This window comes from Nicotiana tabacum, chromosome 7 (genome assembly GCF_000715075.1).
Source record: "Nicotiana tabacum cultivar K326 chromosome 7, ASM71507v2, whole genome shotgun sequence".
Lineage (NCBI taxonomy): Eukaryota > Viridiplantae > Streptophyta > Magnoliopsida > Solanales > Solanaceae > Nicotiana > Nicotiana tabacum.
In genome coordinates, this window is record NC_134086.1 from 109,437,320 (window position 1) to 109,444,505 (window position 7,186).

Consider the following 7,186-nt stretch of genomic DNA (forward strand, 5'->3'; position numbering starts at 1 on the left):
AAAAGAACTATAAAATAAGTTCATACCATAGAAATTGTTTTTAAATCTCTGGCCATAGAAATTGATTTAAAGGAAAAGAAAAGTATTTTTTTTATTGAGTGTCACCCCTTTCAAGGAGGAAGATATGTATTCAATCCAATTTTGATATTGATTTGCTTTTCCTGAGCCATGTTATATATTTAATATTTAGCTAACTAAGAAGTTGGTTTTAAGCAAGACGGAAAGTTTTATATAGAACCAATGATCAATTCTTTTTTCCTATTTTGATTAACTCTTGAAAGCGAAAGAAACGAAAGGGGAAAAAAACGTTTGTTAAACGTCGTACCCTTTAATTGAAAATTTACTTAAGAAACTTTTGATTGTGGAAAAAAAAAATACCTTCTCTAATCATATAGAATGCCATGTCATATATCTTAGGCCCTGTTTTATATAAATATACAGATTAGTACAAAAAGTGTTTAGCTCAAGTCTTGATGCTTTGAGTAGATAAATTAGAATGCCAATAAGTTTTTAAGTTAGTAGAGATAAAGTTTCCAATACTAGACCATATTAAAATGCATTGTTGAGCGCTCTTGATCCTTCAAATAAATTCGAATGCGAAAGAAGCTCTTTTTTTTCCTCCAAAGTTCACTTCGACTAGAAATTAAGACATTATTTCTCATTCTCTTTGATAGCATAAAAAATTATTAGTGTATGGATTTTTTCTTTTACCTACGACTTTCGATGTGCTTCCCTTCTTGGCTCCTGCCTCACGTTTGACATGTCTCTTCGTTATTATACTTTTTTCCCCTTAAAATTTATATGTCACTTAAAATAAAGGTTTCATCTGCACTTCGATTATAAAACCACTAAACAAAAAATTTGAAGAAACACAAATTCATCTACTTTATGTAATACAATATCTATTCCTCCAAAATATTAGGAGCTTAATAATGAAAAATACCGGTGTAGCAGCACTAGAAAAAGTTGTTGGAAATTAGACGTTGAAGAAAAAGTATAACTTCATAAAAATTATGATTGTTGATCTTAATTAGCTAACTCAATTAGAGATCCCACCACGTCGTAGTATATCATCAAGTAACTGTGACAAATGCACATAAACTGATCAATTCTTACTACAGATAGCGACTCCAAGAACATATCTTAGACCATAATGAGGCCAGTCATTAAACATTTGAATCCCTAATTATCAGTGATTTAGATAGAGAACTATCCTAGGAATGATTATGAAACACATACAAGAAAAAGCACAATATAAATGATTATGAAACACATACAAGAAAAAGCACAATATAGCATGTTGGAATTGCTACATTTAGCTAATATGCCTGTTAGCTCTATCTAGCCTTTTCTCCGATAGAATTGAAGCCTTAGCTTCCTTTTCTCCTTTCATTGATATATAGGGGACAGGCTTGAAGCCCTTAATCGATACAAGGCTCTCAGTATAGTAGGAAACTGAATGAATAAAACATATTCCCATTATCCTCCTTTGTTTTGCTCTCAGGTTGAACAAGAACGGTTGATTTGGAGCATTTCCAAATACTATATCTCCATTGTTCAAACCCCAATGTCTAGTAGAATCGAAACCCATGCCAAATGTGAATTTTTTTCCCCCATAGACCCTCTCCACGGCTACCACCTTCAATCACCCAAACCTCAAGATACTTCTTAAATTCATTGTGAGAAGAGTATGCAAGTGACCCATGATAGTTCATGGACATAGAACTGTACAGGAATAATGCTGAACACCTCACTCCTCAAATCAAACGAGGCAAGAACAGTTTTACGAGGTTCATTCCTGTTTCTAACAACCCAATAAGTAAACCCTTTAACAATTGCATCACAGATGCAGGTAGTCACATTTAATCGAACAGCAGGATTAACTTCTCTCCAAGATTCCAATTTGGTCGAATAAACCTCAACTATAGTCGCTTGACTTCCTTCATAGTAGTTTAGATAACCTTATAATCATCAGAATTCTGTTCATACCCAAAACTCACACAACATTTGCGCGTCTTTTGCAGCTTAATATTGTGCATGGGGAGCAGCTTGGTTTGATGTATCAACGGGTTCCATAGGCAAATCAATTTACAAACACTTGTGCTTAGACAGACTAAGGCATTGATTGAACCTACAACAAAATAATCAGATCTATATATAGGGTTCAGTAAGCTTTATGAAGCAGCTTGGATTTCGTACAGGGATCAAACCATTAGTTTCCCTAGTCTGAACAAGGATATAGCGGTCATCAGGGTCTGAACTCTGAACTAAATACCTTAAGGTGCACAGAGATGAACCAGGGGGCCGAAAGCAGAGTGCGCCGGCATTTACATATGCACTTTAATAGCAGTAGAGTTTTAACTGTTAATCTTAAGAAAATATCCACAATAATTTCTTCTGCAGGAACCGAAATATTGGATTCTTGTCTTCTATTCTGCATATTCTCATAAAAGAAAAGGCGAGATAATGGAAGTCATGATAGAGTAGCTAGAATGTAAAAATTGGTGGAGGATCAACGAGTCTAGGGTCTTGCAGGATCACTGGCCAGTAGCCATTCTTTAGGTGCGCCGCTGAAGCGTTAAATGTGCTTCTATTTAGCAAATAGAGTTTGATTGAGATAAAACAGAATCAAAAGGAGCTCTGGCCCGCAACGAAACTAAAATGAAATTAGAGTGTGGTGAGATGGTTAGACTACAACAAAGGTCTTGGCCTCTTGGGTCAAGTCATAAAGATAGATTATCTCTCGTTATAGAGTGTTTTATCTCACCTAGTGGATTCGCTTACTATGAATTCCAATTAGTCGAATTAATTGACTCATAATGTCAAATGATTAAATGGTTAAGAAAAGAAAAAGTGAAGAAGAAGCTAGTGGAAGACTTTAAGCGTGATTGAGTACTTGGCATCTTTCTGGTACCAAAATTTCAAAATTGGATGGCACCACCAAAGGCCAATGGAACACCTTAAGCAACTGCGTATTTTTGCTATAGAGAAGAATCCTCATCTCAAAACTCAAGTGAAAAGTTGGCTGGATTATATATAATATATAATCTAGTGGAAGATATCTTTATATCCACAAAAGAAGTCAATATTGATGGATTCAAGGTTCAAGCTAAGTTAGACAGAGATTTCCCACTAAGCTGAGGAAAATAACCATGGATTGGCCACTGTCCTAAAAGTTGATTCTAATTTGCGAGAGGTTTCCACTAGCAAATATATTAGATGGTAAGACTTTACTTTGAGACGGCAAAAGTTTGACATTTCTCGTATGAGGCATCAGATTCACTATGACACTGCTTGAAATTCAGTGCTTTTGAAAGACTAGTAGTTTTGTTTCTAAAAAGTAATGTAGTAATGGTTAAGTATATAATGGAATGTTAATTAAATTCGTAAACAATATGATAAACAAACATTTCTATTAAACACTATGAAATAAACATTTGTATTAAATCTGAATGTCCCACTATTAATCTGAAGTTTACATGAGTAATTATTTCAGATTACTTTTATAAATTAGTTTTTAAAAAATAAAAGTTTGTCTGGAAAGAATATTTAAAGAGTACTTGGTCGAACACTACTATATACAAAAACTGGGCAGAAGTTTTAGTCATCCATTGACAGGTAGTATTTCATCCATCTCAATTTGTTCGATGTGCTTATTTGATCCATTATCTCATCAAACTTGACGAATTCAACTTATTAAATTAAAATTTAACTATTCAAAAACTACATAAAGGTATTATAAGTTTAAACTATACTGGTATTAAAATGTTAAAAAAAAATAGAAAGAATTACAAGAAAATACATATGACTTCACACCATAACAAAAAAATGGCCAATGTTTTTAAGTTTTACCCCACCTAGCCCACATTGTACATATTTTGAAAGTACTTGCAAATTCAAAACCCGTGTTCTTACAACTATTGCTTCTAAAAGCTATGGAGTTAATTCTTCGTTCTCACAACCATTGCTTTTACTCTCTCTTCTTCTTACATCTTCTACATATGCTTCAAGGGGCCGTGTATTTTCTGCTTCTCCTCTTGCGTCACCTACTTGCAATGTAAAAAAATTGAAGAGTAGAAGTACATCATTGAAGACCATTCAAAGCTTTGCTTTTGAAAATGGGGTATTTTTTGAATTTGTTAGTTGTTATTGGGTGTTGTTCCAATTGATTGAAAATATCAAAAGAATTTCAACATTCAAATTTGAAGTGATTTGGAGTAGATTTGAGCAAGATTTGAGTTAAATTTCAGAAAAGACGCAAGGAAGAAGACGAAATCAGATTTTTTGTATAATTATGTATAATCTTGTATAGTAATGTATATGAGTGTAGAAACACACCTTATACACTATTATACACTTTTATACACCTTTGTACAAGCATCTGTAGACGAACTTCTTCCACGATTTTCAGTTGCAATTCTTGTTCAAAACCAGTCCAAATCTCTATTAAATGACTTCAAATTTCATATACAACATCCTTATACTATTTCTAACATGTCTAAATAACATCCACTCCAAATTTCTCATAAAATCAAATTAGGAATTTAAATTCACATATTTAAGCTTGTTAAAAATCTAATTTTCACCAGTCAAATGTATTTGGTTTGTTGAATTAGTATTTGAGTCAGAGTTACTGGTTCGAAAATTAATTTAAAAGTTTGAGGAATCTTTTTTAGAAATTAAATAGTAATTTTGAGAACCTATTTGAGTTGGATGTTGAATCTTAGCCTATTATTTTTGGGCTAGTTGGTTGTAAATTGAAATATGGGCTATAAAATTAAAAAGTATGGAGCTCAATTGTTCTAGGGGAATTTGCATCTATACCTGATTTTTATTTGATTTTATATCTTACAATCGATGAGAAGATTGTAAGATAACTTTTCATTTCTTTCCTGAGCATTGGAATAATACGTTAAGTAGCATAGACATAAAATCACCCATTGGTCTGGTGATAGAGTAGACTCATTATGAAATAACTTAGAATAGTCAAGTAGTTTTTTAATGGAATTGTATTCCCTTAGACTTACTGTCAAGTGATTTTATATGTACAATTGACCAAAATGGGAGCTTAGAGCATTTGTTCCGTCGATTTAGAAAAAGCCCATGCATATGGGAACGAAAGGTGAATGGAGGGGTGCTCCAACTTGTTATTCTAGATGTCGGAAGTTTAAAGATTGGATTGAGGAATGTAAACTCATTTGACAAATAGCCCATGCAGGACTTGTTCGGAACTATTGGAATGGAAAAACATGATTAAAAAAAAAAGAGAACGAGAAAATTAAACAAATGTGACCATATAGCCATGCTACATGGTAATTTCATTAACCTGTTGGACAATATAACCATGCTATCTCTAACCTCCTACCAACTCCATTTAAGTTCACATAATGAACTTGGTGTGAAATTTAAACTGCTATACTGAGAGGTAAGACTACCTGAAGAAGCATCATAGACATGTATCCTTGAGAGGAAACTTAATATTGAAAGAAACTGTCCATTAATTTCTTCTCCTGATATTTGACAAAAACATGTTACCAGTCTAATTATGAGTAGAAATGAAAGAACGAACTCAAGGTTATAAGTAAAGAATTCTGAAATACCTGAAGTTCTTGGCTTGAAACAGCATGAGGTTGAAAGTCGGGTGATAGCATCTCTCTCCACCACAGCAAAGGCATGTCCTTTGTTGTAGTGTGAATCCCATAACAAGCTATATCAACATAACTCTATAAAGATGGTTGTCAAGGACTAATTATCACATAGTTGACAACTTCACATAAATCAATTATTTTCACAACCAAACATCCATTAATTAATAAATCCAGCTGCATAAATCAATAATAACTAAATGGTTTCTCCTGGAGCAGGAAACTAACTGAATAGAACTTAATCTAAAGAAAAAAAAAGGATAATAACACTATTCCAACTACACATTAGATCCCATTATTTTAGTTTACAGATAACAAAGAATTACACAATTAAACATGAAGCACTATCATATTTTTTTGGGGTATAGCAGGAAAAGTTAACACAGTCCATAGCAACGTTAAGCAAAAGCTAGACAATCAAAGAATTAGCCAACAAATAGTTTGGATTACCTAGCAAATGAAAAGGTCTATGGGGTGATAGGCTAATCTTCAGTAGCTCTATCTTCTAAAAACATAATATCAACACCTCCAACACCACATTTATCCTTCATGTCAAGAACAAAATTACCATTTGACATTTTCTTCAATGTGCTCTTAATCACTACCCTGAACTTTTATTCCTCCTCTTTTGGCCAATACAAATACCCTCAGTTCCTTTCACTACTAACAAAACAAACTGAAACAACAAAATAACAATAACCCTTAAAGAAAAAACAAATAAATACCCAAAAACTACCAATGTTCGCGCTTCTGCTACCAAGAAAATAACAACCCAACTTTTATGAGTAACATAGAATTACTACTCAATTTTGCTAGAGAAAGAGATAGAGAGAGAGAGAGATTGGAGAGTGCTGTCAAGACCGCGAATCAAAAAATAGTTTATTAATTTTTTCGGAGGCCGACAGAAGTTAAGCATTGGACTGAAAACCCTGAATCCCGCTGACTCCTCACGTCAAATTGTAATTGTATGAATTTCTTTTCGTTCCTATAGATTTTCAACTGGGTCAGAGAAATTGTAGGTGAAATATGTGAAAATCCTATGTGAAATCGTTGACATTGTCATTATCGCTAACTGTACATACCACGGAAAAGGAATTTGAGTTTAAGATTGGAGTATATACTTGATGGAGTCACATTTTCTGATTAGGGCTTTTGTGTTGCTATCAGATGGGTTGCAATTTGTGATTTAAACAGTTAGATTCGTGAGATTTGAGCAGAGAGGAAATTGAGTGGGGAACATTTCTAGAGAGAAACGAGGAAGGAGAAGAAGACCTAACCAGCCTCTGTTTTTTTCTTTTCATCTAATATTAGGAGTACATTTTTTATATGTTTTTATTAGTGTTAGAAGCGACTGAGTCGCCACATAAAGACCTTCAGAGGCGACACTATAAAAGTCGCTACAAAACTTTGAAGCCAAAATTTCGATTTTAGCGGGAATGAAAAATTCAGTGTTTAGCTGAACGTATTAGAAGCGACCTGAGAAAAGTCGCCACTAAATGTTTACCTTCTGCAGCAACCTTTATAGTCGCCACAAAAAGACT

The 7,186-nt window shown here is 33.5% G+C and overlaps 1 long non-coding RNA gene and 1 pseudogene across 1 annotated transcript; both read right to left on the minus strand.

Annotated features, from left to right (window-relative positions):
* Positions 1-1,104: 1,104 nt before the first annotated feature.
* Positions 1,105-2,775, minus strand: LOC142182562 (F-box protein At3g07870-like; annotated as a pseudogene).
* Positions 2,776-3,759: 984 nt separating this feature from the next.
* Positions 3,760-6,961, minus strand: LOC107804240 (uncharacterized). The gene is made up of 3 exons (XR_001652223.2): positions 5,601-6,961; positions 5,436-5,510; positions 3,760-4,046 (listed from the first exon to the last, which is right to left on the minus strand). It is a non-coding gene; the product is annotated as an uncharacterized LOC107804240 (long non-coding RNA).
* Between the last annotated feature and the right edge of the window lie 225 nt (positions 6,962-7,186).